This window comes from Mesoplodon densirostris, chromosome 19 (assembly GCF_025265405.1).
Source record: "Mesoplodon densirostris isolate mMesDen1 chromosome 19, mMesDen1 primary haplotype, whole genome shotgun sequence".
In the NCBI taxonomy this organism is placed as follows: Eukaryota; Metazoa; Chordata; class Mammalia; order Artiodactyla; family Ziphiidae; genus Mesoplodon; species Mesoplodon densirostris.
The window spans coordinates 18645736-18662294 of NC_082679.1; the positions used below are offsets into that span (position 1 = coordinate 18645736).

At 41.6% G+C, this 16559-nt stretch overlaps 1 long non-coding RNA gene across 1 annotated transcript in view; it reads left to right on the forward strand.

Moving 5' to 3' along the window:
* LOC132480971 (uncharacterized) overlaps positions 1 to 16559 on the forward strand; it is a 196711-nt gene that overhangs the window by 70040 nt on the left and 110112 nt on the right. The window lies entirely within an intron of this gene.

Consider the following 16559-nt stretch of genomic DNA (forward strand, 5'->3'; position numbering starts at 1 on the left):
GGCTATTGTGAATAGTGCTGCTATGAGCATAGGGGTGTGTGCAAAATCATTCATTTTTGTAGTGACCCCTCTTAATTGCTTTACAAAACATTTCTTTGCCTGCTATGTATCACCTTTTTAAAGACTTCACAGTTTAAAGTTTATCCTCTTGATTCATTTTCATTTTAAATATGGACTATGTTATTGCTATTAGTTCATTTCATAAGAGCAGCGAAAAGGCGGGGGATGAAGTGGGCAGGGCAGCACGCTCAGACTTGAGTTTTGAAACACCTCCTCCACAGTGTATGGAGAACAGGTCTTTGGGCACAGGGCTAGGTGTACACAGACAGACGGCTGCCGCAGGACTCTAGAAGAGAGGTGATGCTAGTTTGGATTAGGTTGTGTAAAGAGGGGGAAGTGACAGATACATGTAGAAGAAGTAAAATGACTTCTGGATGCGTTAGATATGGAGCAAGGGAAAAGATAGCAAAGGATAGTCAGGTTCCTGTCTTGAACAGCAGGATGGATGAAAGTACTGTTCGCTAAGGTAGATGGAGTGGGTTGAATGGTGGTCTCAGATGTCGACGTCCCAGAACCTGTGAATATGACCTTATTTGAATAAAAGGTCTTTGCAGACGTATTTATAAGTTAGGATCTTGAGATGAAATCATCCTGGATTTTCCCAGGTCCTTCTAAGAGAAAGGCAGAGGGAGATTTGAGACATACAAGGAGAAGAGAGGGTCACGGGAAGGTGAAGGCAGAGACTAAAGTGATGCAGCCACAAGCCAAGGACACCTGGTGCCACCAGCAGCTGGAAGAAGCAAGGGAGGATTCTCCCCTAGGTCTAGCCTTCTGAGGGAGGCTTGATTTCAGACTCTTGGACTCCAGAATTGTGAGAGCATAAGTTTGTTGTTTTAAGCCACCAAGTTTGTGGTAATTTGTTATAACAGCCCCAGAAACAAATACCCTAGAGAACACTGAAAAAGAACAGGTCTGGAGGAAGAAATAATGAGCTTCTTTGGACATGCTGAACTGGAACAGCCTTTGATACGGCAAGGAAGAGATGTTGAATAGGCCAGTATGTACTTGTCTGGGCTGGAGAAGTCAGTTTGTGAGTCATATGCATTTAGGTGGTCCTGGAAGCGGGGACATGGTAAGTCACAAGGAGAGAAAATACAGGGGAGAAGGGCAGTCCTGGGACCAAGCCCTGAGGGACTCTAACATCCAAAGGGATAAGTAGTAGAAGATATGCCTGCACAAGAGGTAGAGAAGGGGGGGCTAGGGAAATAAGAATGAATCAGGAGAGCACTGATTTAGAAAATAAGGGAAGCGGGTATTTCAGAAAGGATGGAGTGGCCACCAGTGTTTTGTTTTTTTTTATTGAAATATAATTGATTTACAATGCTGTGTTAGTTTCAGGTGTGCAGCAAAGTGATTCAGTTATATATATACATATATATATCTCAGTTTGGATAAATTTGGATATATATATATTCTTTTTCAGATTCTTTTCCATTATAGGTTATGATAAGATATTAAATATAGTTTCCTGAGTTATAGAGTAGGTCCTTGCTGGTTATCTGTTTTGTATATAGTAGTGTGTATGTGTTAATCCCAAACTCCTAATTTATCCCCCCCACCCCTTCCCCTTTGGTAGCTGTAAGTTTGTTTTCTATGTCTGTGAGTCTATTTCTATTTTGTAAATAAGTTCATTTGTATAATTTTTTAAGACTCCACATATAAGCAATATTCTATGATATTTGTCTTTCTCTGTCTGGCTTACTTCACTTGGTATGAGGTCCATCCATGTTGCCGCAAATGGCATTATTTCATTCTTTCCTAGGGCTGAGTAATATTCCATGATGTATATATACATATATATATATATATATATATATATATGTATATATACCACATCTTCTTTATCCATTCATCTGTCGATGGACATTCAGGTTGCTTCCATGTCTTGGCTATTGTAAATTGCCAGTGTTTAAAACTGAGAGCACACAAGGACTGAAAACGTTCACCAGGTCTCATGGCATCATTGGTGAGACCAGCAAGAGCTCTGCTAGTCAAGTAATCCTGCCAAATCTACCTTGGAATGGGTTGAAAAGTGACTATAGGCAGCTTTTTGGGGGGAGAAAGGAGAAGGGCATTTGGACTATTCAACAACGGAGAGAAATAGAGAGATATATGTTGAAGGCGAGGATGTGAGGGTTTAGACTGATCTGGTTTGTGCTTTTATTGGTTTGTTTCTGTCAGAAGAGTCATGAGTACACGGACAAGCTGATGAGAAAGACCCAGTTGCATTGAGAGGCTGACTGTGTAACAAAGGAGGGATAATCCATTCTGCAAGCATCTTGAGAAGGATCAAAATGGGAACAAAACCACAGGTGGTAGGGCAGCTTCTCTGTTGCGATAATAGGACCGTGCGATGAAGAAGCAGGAGATGAGAAAGTTCTTGGGCCATGGCTTCTATTTTCTCTGTAAAATTGGCGGCGGCCCCCAGTGGTGCCTCCTGGTGCTCATGCCCTTGTGTACTCGCTCCCTTGAGTGTGGGCTGGACTTACTGACTTGCTCCCACTGAATACAATATGGCAGAGTCATGGGAAGCCACTTCAAATATGAGATAACCTGAAAGGTGGTGGCTTCTGTCTCGAACGCTCTTGCATGCAAGTGCACTTGAGGAAAGCCAGCTGCCATGTTGTGAGCTGCCCCATGGAAAGGCTCAGCAGGTGAGGAACTGAGGGGGCCTTCTAACCAACAACCTGCAGGGAACCAAACACTGCCAACAACCATGGGAATGAGCTTGGAAGAGGATCCTGTCCCATTTGAGTCTTCAGGGGAGACGCAGACCCCGGTGACAACTTGGCTGAAGCCCAGTGAGAGCCTGAGCCAGAGGCATCCAGCTAATCCACCCCTGGACTCCTGAACAACAGAAACCATGGATAACAAATGCTTTTTATGTTTTAAGCCACTAAGTTTTTTTTTTTTTTTTTTAATTATTTATTTATTTATTTATGGCTGTGTTGGGTCTTCGTTTCTGTGCGAGGGCTTTCTCTAGTTGCGGCAAGTGGGGGCCACTCTTCATCGCGGTGCGCGGGCCTCTCACTATTGTGGCCTCTCTTGTTGTGGAGCACGGGCTCCAGATGCGCAGGCTCAGTAATTGTGGCTCACGTGCCTGGTTGCTCCGCGGCATGTGGGATCTTCCCAGACCAGGGCTCGAACCTGTGTCCCTTGCATTGGCAGGCAGATTCTCAACCACTGCGCCACCAGGGAAGCCCAAGCCACTAAGTTTGAGGGTAATTTTTTACACAGCAATAGATAGCTAATACATGGTTTTATGTACTGAGAATGTAGGATGGGAAGGAAAAACTAGGCGTTTAAAGAGGGGAGAAGATTTGAAATGGTTGTTGTGGAAAGTGAGAAAGAATGTACGTCGACCAGCAACACAATAGGATTTCTGGGCCAAGCTGAGGGCCCAAATGAGCTTAGCAATCATGGCTTTATGGTAGAACCAGTGTGCCTTCTGTCAGATATAATGAGATTCTTCTTCTTCTTCTTTTTTTTTTTTTTTTTGGCGGTACGCGGGCCTTTCACTGTTGTGGCCTCTCCCGTTGCGGAGCACAGGCTCCGGACGCGCAGCCTCAGCGGCCATGGCTCACGGGCCCAGCTGCTCCGCGGCATGTGGGATCTTCCCGGACCGGGGCACGAACCCGTGTCCCCTGCATCGGCAGGCGGACTCAACCACTGCACCACCCGGGAAGCCCTATTCGTTTTTTTTTATCGGAAATTTTTATGATACTTTGATGGACCGTGGGAATCTAGCCCTCCTTTAGTCTTTCCATGACATCTTCAGGGACATGGCCTCATTCAGCACATTTGCTGAGGATTTATTATGTGCCAGACACTCTTTATCCATTAACAAATATTTACTGGGTGTCTTATTGGTGGCAGGTGTTCTAGACACTGTTCTAGTAGGGGGCATGGAAAATAAGTAAACAAAATGGTGATGCAAACTCTAAAGGAAAGGAAGGTGGAAGGGATGGGGTGAAGGGGGCTCTTTTAGGTAGGGGGCCAAGGCAGCTTGATTGCATGCAGGGCCTTCTGGAAGCAGAGAACAAGACAAAGTCTTTGCCCTCCTGAAACTTAAATTCTCGTGCAGGAAATAGAAAACAGAACAAGCAGAAGTATAATTGTAGGCACTGATGGATGGTGGGAAGCAGCATTAGAGTGAGTAGGGCACGCCTCTCGTAGAAGGTAATATCCGAGCAGAGAGTTGAATGGCGGGAGGGAGGGAGTCTTGTGGAAAAGGAAACAAGAGGGAAGAGAACCGCAGGCCTGGAGGACGGCACCTGGAAATGCTCTCTGATGGGACCATGCTTGGAATGGTCCAATCGTGGCCAGTGCTCTGGGAAGTGAGAGTTACTTTTTGCTGATGGCACGAAGTGTTTCAAAATGGTCATGGAGTTAAAAAAAAAAAAAAGGCGGAAGTGTCTATTAATAGATTGATCTCATCACACTAGGGGTAAACATTTTATTCCATTGGGTAAGAAGAATAATTACACAAGCCAAACTCCCTTTTAAGAAGTGTCAAGATTGTGTTAATAACAGCAGTAAATATTTATTAGGTGCTTACTCCATGCTTGACACTGTTGGAGAGCTTTAAATTATTAACTAATTTCATCCTTTCAGGCCTTATGGGATGAGAGTATTGATTTAATCTTTTTACAGTTCAGGAAACTGAGACATAGTTTCTGTGTTTCTGTGTTTCTTGTCCAAGGTCATGCTACTATCAAGTGGTGCTGCTGGGGCAGAACATTTAGCCCTGTGCCACCTTCCTCCAAACCTCTTGGAAGGATATTAGAAAATATTAGCAAATAATATGCATTATAATTTAAGTTTAATGGAGTGGATTATATATGTGAAGGAAAACTAATTTCAAATATCTTAATGTAACAAGTACCATTAGATTTTGGTAGTCAGATAGAAAGCAGCTTAGATTTTACAGACGGCTCACCAGTTGTTTGGGTTAGAATTCTTAAAATATCACTCACTGAGTTTGTGTATTATCATAAAATATCACAGAAATGTTAATGGGCTAATGATTTATGTTGAAATCTCAGCTGCTAATATGCCGAATCTTTTAGTATTGTCCTTCTGGAAAAACCCAAGCTGATCATGGATAGTAGTCATTCTTCATGTTTGATAATCTTGCTGTTACACAGCAGGCTCAAATAGTCTGCTTTTTTTTTTCTTTGTTAGTTTTGAGCTCGTGTTATGACTGATTTTCACTTAATTAACTTAAAAATAGATTTTATTTTTCAGAGCAGTTTTAGGTTCACAGCAAAGTTGAGCAGAGAGTACAGAGATTTCCCATATACTCCCTGCTCCCCCGACCCCCAGACACCTTCCGCCACCATCAGCATCCCCCACCAGAGGAGTGCATTTGTTATAACTGATGAACCTACACCGACACATCCTAATCACCCAAAATCCACAGTTTACATTAGGATTCACCCTTGGTGGTGTACATTGTAGGGATTTTGGCAAATGTATAATGACAAGCATCCAACGTATATTTAGGGAGGATATCAACTAAGGAGCGCACAAGCCGCAACTAAGGAGCCCACCTGCTGTTACTAAGACCCGGTGCAACCAAAATAAATAAATACATATTTTAGAAAATGTTAATGGGCGTAACAGCTATTAAACAAATGAGTAAAATCTCTATGAAAAGATATGGAATGATTTCTAGGATATACTGTTAAGCAAAAATAGCAGAGTGCAAAAGAATATATTCATTTTGTGTAAGGAATAATGGAAAATAAGAAAACATACACACATCTGCTTATTTTTGCAAAAAGAATAAACACAAGAAACTAGTAAAATGGATTGTGTATGGGAGCAAAGTTGGGTGGGAAGATTAATGGAGAAAGTGACAGTTCTCTGAGAATATCTTTTTGATTTTTTTGACTTTTGTAATCATATTAATGTTCTAAATACTAAAACAAACAAACAAACAGAACAGCATGGATGAGGAGGGGGGAAACCTAAAACTAAATGCAAACATAAACCCCTGAATCCAGCTGTGTTTCATAAGAATAACCACAATAAAGGAGGAAGTGATTAATTCGAGTAACATTTGAACGCAATACTTTGACTATATACCCTCAGTCTAAAAAACAAACAACCAAACAAAACCAACCAACTAACCAAAAAAGCCTGCAAATAAATACTGAACTTTTCTGAGTTGGTTTGATTTTCATAGTGACTTACAGGCATAGCAATTCTGAAACAATTTTATGTGATTTTGGATTGATAATATTGGGAACCGGGGTTCTCACTGCAAAGGAAGAGACATAAATATTGATTTTTTTTGTTTGTTTTTGTTTAACTTTAGGGAAAGCAGGGAAGAACACTGTGGGGTTGAATTGGAAATGGCTGTATTGGCACAAAGTCATGTGTATGTATATATTTATGCACACACATATATGTATTTAAATTTTCTTGTGCTTGCATATATGTGCATGTGTATGTGTGTGTGTGTGATTCTATATTTCTTCACATAGTCCAGTGAAAAAGCCTAGAAGCCATAATGCTCAATAGCAGTGAGCACACCTAGCATCTAGTGTTTGGTTTCTAAATATTTACCATTTCCTATCAAAAGGACCAGAGCCCCTTAGAGAAATGTTTGGTTATAGGGCTCAGGAAGGAATCACACACAATGAGCACTGAATGTCTTATTGTACCGGAAAGAGAGGAAAGGTTAAGATAAATAATAAGGTGTGTAAAAAAGACAAGATCTAGCTTGAAGGACTTCAACTGTTCAAATGTAGAAGAATGTGAACATTGAAATAATAAGATCAGGGATGGGTTGTAAATCCAGTGGGGGGAGTTGGGAATGATGAAGAACAGGGTTTTTGGTCTCAAAATATCTCCTCACACATCACTTACTCTTTATCATTTCATAATTAATAACTATACAATGGGTAATTGGACAACACCTTTAACTAAGTGATCAAAATTAATATCATTGGAAAAAGAGAAATGGTATCATGTGTCTTCAGAAGTGATGCCCTGAGAAGGACACAGAATCGCTTGTTTAGTATCAGTCTCTCAATGTATTTATCAGTGATTACACTAAAATCTAAACAGACTAAACCCTCCTATTGAAAGGAAAACATTTTCAGAATGGAGGAAAAAACCCAACTATAAAGTTTATAAGAGACACATCATAAATATAGGAATACAGAAAGTTTCCAAGAAGAAGGTTGGAAATATATATATATATACCATGCGAAGAGAATTGCTGTGACTCTGCTAATATCAGACAAAGTAAGCTAAGGCAATAAGCACCATTTAGAAATTAAGTGGGGCATTTCATAATGTTAAAAAGACTTGTCCACCAGGAAGGCATAGCGATTCTAAATCTTAATGCTAGACATATAAAGCAAATTAACAGGAGTAAACTGAGAAATAGGCAAACGCAACAGCCACAGTGGGAGATTCTAACACCTTTCTCAACAACTGACAAGAAGAAACAAAGAAATAAGTAATTATATATATTGAATATCTGAATAACAAAATTAAATTTGGCCCAATAAATATTAGAGCACTGTATCCAATAATGACATAATAGATATCCTTTAATGTATATATATATTTTGTCACCAGTTTTGTGTTTTTTTTTAATTTTATTTCTTTTGGGCTGCATTGAGTCTTTGTTGCTATGCGCGGGCTTTCTCTAGTTGTGGAGAGCAGGGGCTACTGTTCGTGGCCGAGCATGGGCTCTAGGCGCCCAGGCTTCAGTAGTTGCAGAATTTGGGCTCAGTAGCTGTGGCTTGAGGGCTCTAGGGTGTGCGGGCTTCAGTAGTTGTGGTGAGCGGTCTCAGTTGTTGTGGATCATGGGCTCTAGAGCGCAGGTTCAGTAGTCGTGGTGCACAGGCTTAGTTGCTCCACAGCATGTGGGATCTTCCTGGACCGGGGCTTGAACCCATGTCCCCTGCATTGGCAGGCAGATTCTTAACCACTGTGCCACCAGGGAAGTCCCTTTTTTTTTTTTTTGACTATTGAATGCCTGGTTAATTTTGAGTGGAGATTTCATTTTCATACATTCCTTTTGGAATGTAGGTGAATCAGTTTCTTCGATAGGTAGTAGGAAGGGAAAGTTAGCTTGCTAGGCGCCATGATTTCATTCCCTTCCTCTCCCTGAGAGGAACTGACTGACTGTAGCTCACTGAGTATTATTTGGCTATATGAACCTGATCTTAACTGCAGAATCCAATGCAATAAACCCTTACAATATGCTCACTCTGAGTGTCCATTGGGAATTTGAAGATGAGAAAGAAATAGTCCCTGCCCTCAGGAAATTCACAGCACAGTGAGAAGCATAGAAACTTACATAATTCAGGATGACACGTACTGTGTTAACTGTATGGACATGGTCTTATGAAAGTAAAGAACATCAAAAAGAGATGTCTGCCTTAAGAAAGCCAGACTCATGAGAACTCTTTGCCTTCATAGAGTGTCTTCATCAGGGGTCATTTGGTTATTAGAAACAGACATGCAAACTAGCTCAAGTCAAAGAACTAATTTATTGGAAAGGTAACAGGGGTACTTCATGGAACCCAAGAACAATGCATGAGGCCAGCCTCAGGGGGACTACAAGTAGGCACTTGTCATCCACAACCTAGTATTTCTCCCCCTGCTTCACTGGGTGGTCACACAGCCTCTTATGGCTACTTTCTGTGCCTGCTTCACTTTCTGGAGGCTGCCTTTGTCTGCTTTGGCATGCACATAGCTGCTTCAGCCCTATGATTTCACAATTCAAATTGCCAGTGGAGGCTGAGTCGGGTCCTGAAGTCCTATTTCCAATTACACTTAGGGAAGATAACCGACTTAGGGTAAGACAGCTGTGGTGAGGGATCATGAATGTGGTCTCCTGCCTGTTCAAGAGGCTGAGGGGGCAAACTTTCTGAGAAGCAGATGTGGCAACACAGGTAACACAGCTGCTACAGATGGGCAGACCATAGGTTTTTCAGACATCTCTCTACGTGGGCCATTATCATAGTTGTGGCACTGGAAGCAAATGTTACTTACTGTTTTCATAGCTTCCATGGGAAAAAAATGTCAAAAGAAATCTGTGGGTGGAAAAAAAGTTACATACATGATATCTGCGACAATTTTAGCTGAGATTAATAGTGCTTATAATGGGTTCCATGAAGGATGGCATTACCGATAAGATGATACAAGCAGGGCTTCCCTGGTGGCGCAGTGGTTGAGAGTCCGCCTGCCGATGCAGGGGACACGGGTTCATGCCCCGGTCTGGGAAGATCCCACATGCCGCAGAGCGGCTGGGCCCGTGAGCCATGGCCGCTGAGCCTGAGCGTCCGGAGCCTGTGCTCCGCAACGGGAGAGGCCACAACAGTGAGAGGCCCGCGTACCACAAAAAAAAAAAAAAAAAAAAAAAAAAAAAAAAAGATACAAGCAAAGTACCTTGCAAGCACTGTGCCAGGCCTACAATAGGAACTTGAAAATGTGTTCTTCTCTTGTACTGAACACGCATTTTCAGCATCTTCCTTCCCAATACTAGTCTGGTTTTCCTAGCCATGTGATTTACATGCAATTTGTCTCACATTCAACTCCAGAGGGAGAAACTGACTATCCTAAACTGTCAACATAACCCATCCCCATGGTCTCAGCGACTGGTTCTAAGATGGACACATGAACCAGAAAAATTCCATTCTTTGACCATTGAGCTACCTCGGAAGTATACTGTCTCCCCTCTGAACCTGAACCATGCCAGCGTATAGATCTTGAGAGCAACTGACAGCTAGTCTCGAAGCAGGAAGAGGTCTATGAGGATGGAGATAATATGTTAATACTAATTGAAGGAGAGCAGCAAAGTGGACAGACAGGCACACTTCCTGGACACAGCATTGATTAAGCATCTCAAACTTAACACGGCCACTTCATAACTCTTTATTCTTGCTCCTGCAAAAGGGCTGTTCCTTCCCCAGTATGTCAGGTCAGGATAGGTGAGACTGAGGTGCAATAACAAACAACCCTAAATCAAGGTGACTTAAAACAACAAACGTTTATTTCTTACCTTACATGTTGAATGCAAGTTGGTAGGAAGCTTTGTTCCACACCATCCTTTCTCAGGACCCAGGCTGCTGGAGCAGCAGCCACCAACTGCGAGAGAGTTCTTGAGGATTTTGCACTGGCAGGTAGATGCTCTGACACAGAAGTGACGCATCTCATTGGCCAGAACTAGTCATAGGACTGCATCCAACCGAAAGGGAGGCGGGGGAGGGGAGAACCAGAGATATTTGTTGAACACCAATAATGACTATCATGCCAATCTTTTCCATCTCAAGAAAAGGCACTACCATCATATACCCAGTTACCCAAGTCAAAAAAACCCAAAAAACAAAACCTAGGTGTTACCCTTGACTTTACCCTTATTCCCAGTGTATAATCCATCAGCACCTCCTATTAACCCCACTTCTCTTCCTTCTCCATCACTACCATTCTGTTCCCCAAACCATAACCTTTTAATTGGACTGCTGAAATACCCTTATACTGGTCATCCTGCTTCCAATCTTACCCTCTGCCCACCCAAGTCTATAATTTCCACACGGCATCTGTGGTAGGCTGAGTAATGCCCTCTGCCCTCAATTTCCACTTCCTAATCTCCAGAACCTGTGAATATGTCATGTTACTTGGCAAAACGGTCTTTGCAGATGTGTTGAAGGTTATAAACCTTGAGACAGGGAGATTATCCTATATTTTCTGGTGGGTCCCATCTAATGCCACTAGCCCTTACAAGTGGAGAGCTTTCCCAGCTGAAATCGGAAAGATGCAGCAGACAGGAGGTAGAAGTGATGCAGCAGCGTGGGGCTCTGACACCTTGTTGCTGGTCCTGAGGTGTAGGGGGTTAGAGCAAGGACCACAGAGAGAGCACTAGGAGCTAAGGGTGGTCCCCAGCTGAGAGCCAGCAAAGGAACGAGAACCTTAGTTCTACACGTGCATGGAAGTGACTTCTGCCAACAATCAGAATGAGGCTGGAAATGGGACTCATCCCTAGAACCCTCAGAAGGGAACCTCGATTTCAACCTTGTGAGACTTTGAGCAGAGGAAACAGCTGAGCCATGCAGACTTCTGACTACAAAACTGAGAGAAAACATAACTGTAGTGTTTTAAGCAAATCTTGGTAATTTGATATGGCAGCAACAGAAAATGAATATAGCATCCATGGATACCTTTTTTTGAAACAAAAATTAGATAATGTCACTACTCTGCTCAATCCTCCAATGTTTTCCCATCACATTTGGAGTAAAATTCATCCCCTTTACTGTGGCATATGTGGTCTGATGTCTGCATACTTCTACCACTCTCTCCTTTCCCCATGTTCTCACTTCTGACCCTTAGTCGCACCAGGCTCCTCCCACCTACTTGCCTCCTTCTAGTCAGTCAAATCCTAAATGCCATCTCCTCAAAGAAGCCTTTCTGAGCACTTAAAACCAAGCAACCCCCTAATTACATTCTATCACAACATCTTATTTTAATTCTCTTCAAACATTTGGCATTTTCTTATATTTTTTTCTTATCAGCTGTGTGTATCCTCCACTAAAATGTAAGTTCAGTGAAACCATGGACCTTGTCTGTCTTGTACACTAATATGTTCCCGGTGCCTATGGGTCTCAATAAATATTAACTGAGTCCATTTAATCACTGGGACATTAGATTAAGTCTTACCTAAAGGCCTAATGTGCTAATAAATTCTTTTTATGGTTTGAGCCAGAGTTAGGTTTTCTGTCAACTCTCAACATGAAACTTCCTAATTTTGTTTTCCCTTAGAGGAGTTTTTATAGCTCTGTCTAAAGCATATCATCATAACCATTTTCACTCAGTACAACAGGATATTTTTATTCATGTTTATATCATAGGACCTTCCCTATCCTCAGGTCTCACCCTGTCATAGAGTAGGTGCTAAGTTCTCATGGAAGGAATCACTGAGCTGAATGGTGGCATAGGGAAGGTTGTGTTCATAATGTTCATAACCCACCAAGCTCTTACAGAGACTCAGATTTTCTATTAAACAAACAAAAACGCTGCCCACAAAGACGGAGCAAAATAGCTGTACCGTAGGTCCCCTAACAACGGTTTTGTCCATTTGTACTACACCGTTAATTATCAACAATCCCCAAACACTTTCCTGGCCAGAGAGAGAATCTAGCATGAGATCAGGCATTGTAAAAAAAAAAAAAAAAAAAAAAAAAAGCATTAACAGCAGTGAATTCTGAATGAGCACAAGTTATGTAAATAATCTTAATAGCAATGATAAGAGAGATAATTGTTCACAGGTGTCATTTCCTGGGGGAAGGGGGATCCACCTTTTCTTGCAAGAGAAAATGCTAATAGTTTCATTAAATTTATGAGCCTTAATTAGCACGCTGCTGTTCTAATTACTGTGCTAATCCTGAAATCACATTCCTTCACTCCCCTCCCTCTCTTAAGCAGATTCATACACAATCAGACACTTCTGCTTTCTTTATGAATATGTGCTTTTTGGCAGGGCTTTGACATTTATCTTCAATAATGATGATGTTGCTTCCAAAAACATGCAGGCCATCAGCTTCTCAGTCTTTTTCTATGGCTCTTTTTTCCTCTTCTATACACATACACACCCAGACACAAACACACCTCTCTTTGTGATGTAAATATGTAACTCAGAAATTACTAAGAAGTTGATTTCCTTACAAGCTCTTCTTGTTAACCTCCTTCTGAGTCCCTAAAGGTTTTTGTTTTTTAAAGATATTTTCTATAGCAACATAAGAATATCTCACATAAAATTACCAAGGGCTCTTTAACATCTGTCTTTATTATTATTATTTTTTTTTGCGGTACACAGGCCTCTCACTGTTGTGGCCTCTCCCGTTGTGGAGCACAGGCTCCGGATGCACAGGCTCAGCGGCCATGGCTCACGGGCCTAGCCGCTCCGTGGCATGTGGGATCTTCCCGGACCGGGGTACAAACCTGTGTCCCCTGCATCGGCAGGCGGACTCTCAACCACTGCACCACCTGGGAAGCCCTATTATCTAATTTTGATGATGATGATGATGATGATGGTGATACCCTGTAGCTTCCACCTATTGTACTCACCATGTACAACGTATTAGGCCTAGTGGTTTAAATGTCATGTCATTTAATCCAGTCAATGACCATATAGGTAATTATCAAACCTCTATTTTACAAAAAAGGAAACTGAAGCTAATAGTACAGATAGCTTATCCAAAGTCATATAGCGCCATTCTCTTTCTTCACTTTTTGGGGCTTCAGTTACACTTACAGGATAAAGTGAAATGTTCTAATATATGTCTCATGCTCTTTCGTTGTTCATCCTTTTCTCCTTTATGTTTTAGCCTGAATATTTTCTTATAGCCTATCATCTAGTTGATCAATTCTCTCTTCAGCTGTGTCTAATTTGCTATTTAACCCTTCACTGAGTACTTAATTTATTACATTTTTCGATTCTAATATTTCCAATGTGTTCTTTTTTATAGTTTTCAGTTCACCTAAATTTTCCATCTTGTCATCTAATTTCTTGAATATAATAAGCAGTTATTTTAAAAGTCTATGCTTTAAACTTCAGTATCTAATTAGACTGTGGCTCTGTTTCTATTTCAGTTTCTGTTTCAGTCTTGCTTTTTTATTATTCCTAGTTATTTTTGATTGAGTGCTAGACATTGTATATAAGGAACTGTAGAGATAATTTGAGGCCATGGATAAGGTTCTCATCCTTCATAGCAGACTTATATTTGCTTTTGACAGGTAGATAGGATAATAGCCTCTACTCCTAGGAAAAGGTATAGCTTTTCTTGGGTCTCAAATTATTGGGGGGTTCATCATGGCCTCTTCATGCTGGCTGGATCCCAATTCCAACGTCTCCTCAGCACTATATAACCTCTGAAATCTCTGTTCAGCTCTGTTACTTATTAGATGTTCTGTGCTAAGCCATATATGTGCAGGTTATGAAATGGCCAAGGACCCAAAGGGACTTCTCAGATTTTCTCTTTTGCAATTCCCTCCTCTCTGGTACCCTGCCTTCCAACTCCTACCAAATCTCAGCCATCAGAGCATCCATGAACTCCAATCTCTTTCCTTCAGTAAGACTGTCATTCTCTGCTTGAGCTCCATTTTCCCTGTGCCATGGTTTGGGAAAGACTTTAAAGGGAGAAAGCCAGGGTAAGACTGGGACTCACCTTGTTTGCTTCCCTTCTTTCAAAGATGGTAGTCCTGGATTTCCCTGGTGGCACAGTGGTTAAGAATCCACCTGCCCTGCACAGCACAGGGAGATCAGCTCGGTGCTTTGTGTCCACTTAGAGGAGTGAGATAGGGAAGGTGGGAGGGAGATGAAAGAGGGAGGAGATATGGGGATATATGTATATGTATAGCTGATTCACTTTGTTATAAAGCAGAAACTAACACACCAATGTAAAGCACTTATACGCCAATAAAGGTATTAAAAAAAAAAAGAATCTGCCTGCCAATGCAGGGGACACAGGTTCGAGCCCTGGTCCGACATGCACAGAGCAACTAAGCCTGTACACCACAACTACTGAGCCTGTGCTCTAGAGCCCACAAGCCACAACTACTGAAGCCCGCGTGCTTAGAGCCCATGCTCCGCAACAAGAGTAGCCACCGCAATGAGAAGCCTGAGCACCACAACAAAGAGTAGCCCCCACTCGCCGCCACTAGAGAAAGCCCACGTGCAGCAACGAAAACCCAACACAGCTGGAAAAAAAAAAAAAAAAAAAAAAGATGGTAGTCCCGTCAGTTGCTGCAAAATACTCTGTATTGGCCAGGCTGTGGTTTTCTTTTTAACCTATCTGTGGATTATGTCTTCTTTGCTCTTTTTCTTAATCAGGTTTACCAGGTGTTTTTTTCATTAATCTTTTTAAAAGTTGCAGCATGTTTTGGTGGGGAGGGGTTGTTTATTCTACTATTTCCCTAGATCATTGATTTCAGTTCTTACCTTTAAAATTTTAATCTTCCTAGTTTCCTGATTTGTTAGTTTTTTTTTTTTCTATATGAAAAATCCCAAACTAGCTTATATCAACTCATGGCCAATCTTGTTTCATCTACATGCCTCACAAAATGACTTTGATATGAACCCTATACATATATAATTCCATCTGTAAATATTTCAGTATATATTCTAAAAGATAAAGACCTAAGAAAATAACAATGTCTATATCACACCTAAAATTTATAATTCTTTAATATCATCATTGTTCAAAGGGTTCTTCTACAGTAGAGTTGGGGGACAAGACAGAGCCAAGTTCAAACTGCCACCTTCCCAGAATCCTCCCTGCTATAAAGGCATGGCTTTCAAACTGACTATAAACTCACACTAAGAAATACATTTGACATTGCACCCCAGAGCACAAATAACGACATGTATAACTGAAACAAATATTTCACAAAACAATACTTATATTTACCGTATTGGCTGTCCACTCTCTCCCTTCCCTTTCCCTCTCTCTCCCCCTCCTCCCTCTTTCCCCTCTCTCTCTCTCTCTCTCTCTCAACCACTAAATGTTGGTTGTAACTCACTAAATTGATTTCACATTACACTATAGTTCTGTTATCTGCACTTCAAAGAACAATCCTACAAAGCAAATGTCTAAATATCAGATTAACTGAAAAGGGGGACTTCCCTGGAGGTCCAGTGGTTAAGACTCTGTGCTTCCACGGCAGGGGGCATGGGTTTGATCCCTGGTTGGGGAACTAAGATCCCATGTGCTGCATGGCGTGGCAAAAAAAAAAAAAAAAAAAAAAAAAAAAAAAAAAAAAAAAAAAGGGCTTCCCTGGTGGCGCAGTGGTTGAGAGTCCGCCTGCCGATGCAGGGGACACGGGTTCGTGCCCCGATCCCGGAAGATCCCACATGCCGCGGAGCGGCTGGGCCCGCGAGCCATGGCCGCGGAGCCTGCGTGTCTGGAGCCTGTGCTCCGCAACGGGAGAGGCCACAGCAGTGAGAGGCCCGCGTACAGCAAAAAAAAAAAAAAAAAAAAAAAAATTAACTGAAAAGGTTTGAGATGAGGGGCAGAGAACTAGCATTTCATCTGCCACGTGCCTCTGTCACATGTCAAACCACTACACATTCAGTTCATTCATATCCCGAATCTCTCGCTTATCTATATTGTTTGCAATTCTTAATTTGCCAGACCATTCTAGCAACATGTACTTAATAGCTTTGAACTTAATAGCTTTAGTGTAAGTACACTGAATTGTATACTTATAGTCAGTACTGAATATTTGAGATCCCACTGCCGTTTTCTTCTATTTGGAAGTATATCCATCTCCCTGACCATTTCTGCTTGGAATTTCAATACCTGCTTTGAACAACCTAACGTCAAGCATATTTGTTATCTATACACTCTCACCAAAAATGTGAACCACCACCTATTTTCCTGAGTTACTAAAGATTGAGAGTTTAGTCAAGAAGTAGAAACAATTCCAAAGGTCAAAACAACAGCATTTATCTCTTTGAGGATAAATTCAGCTGACAG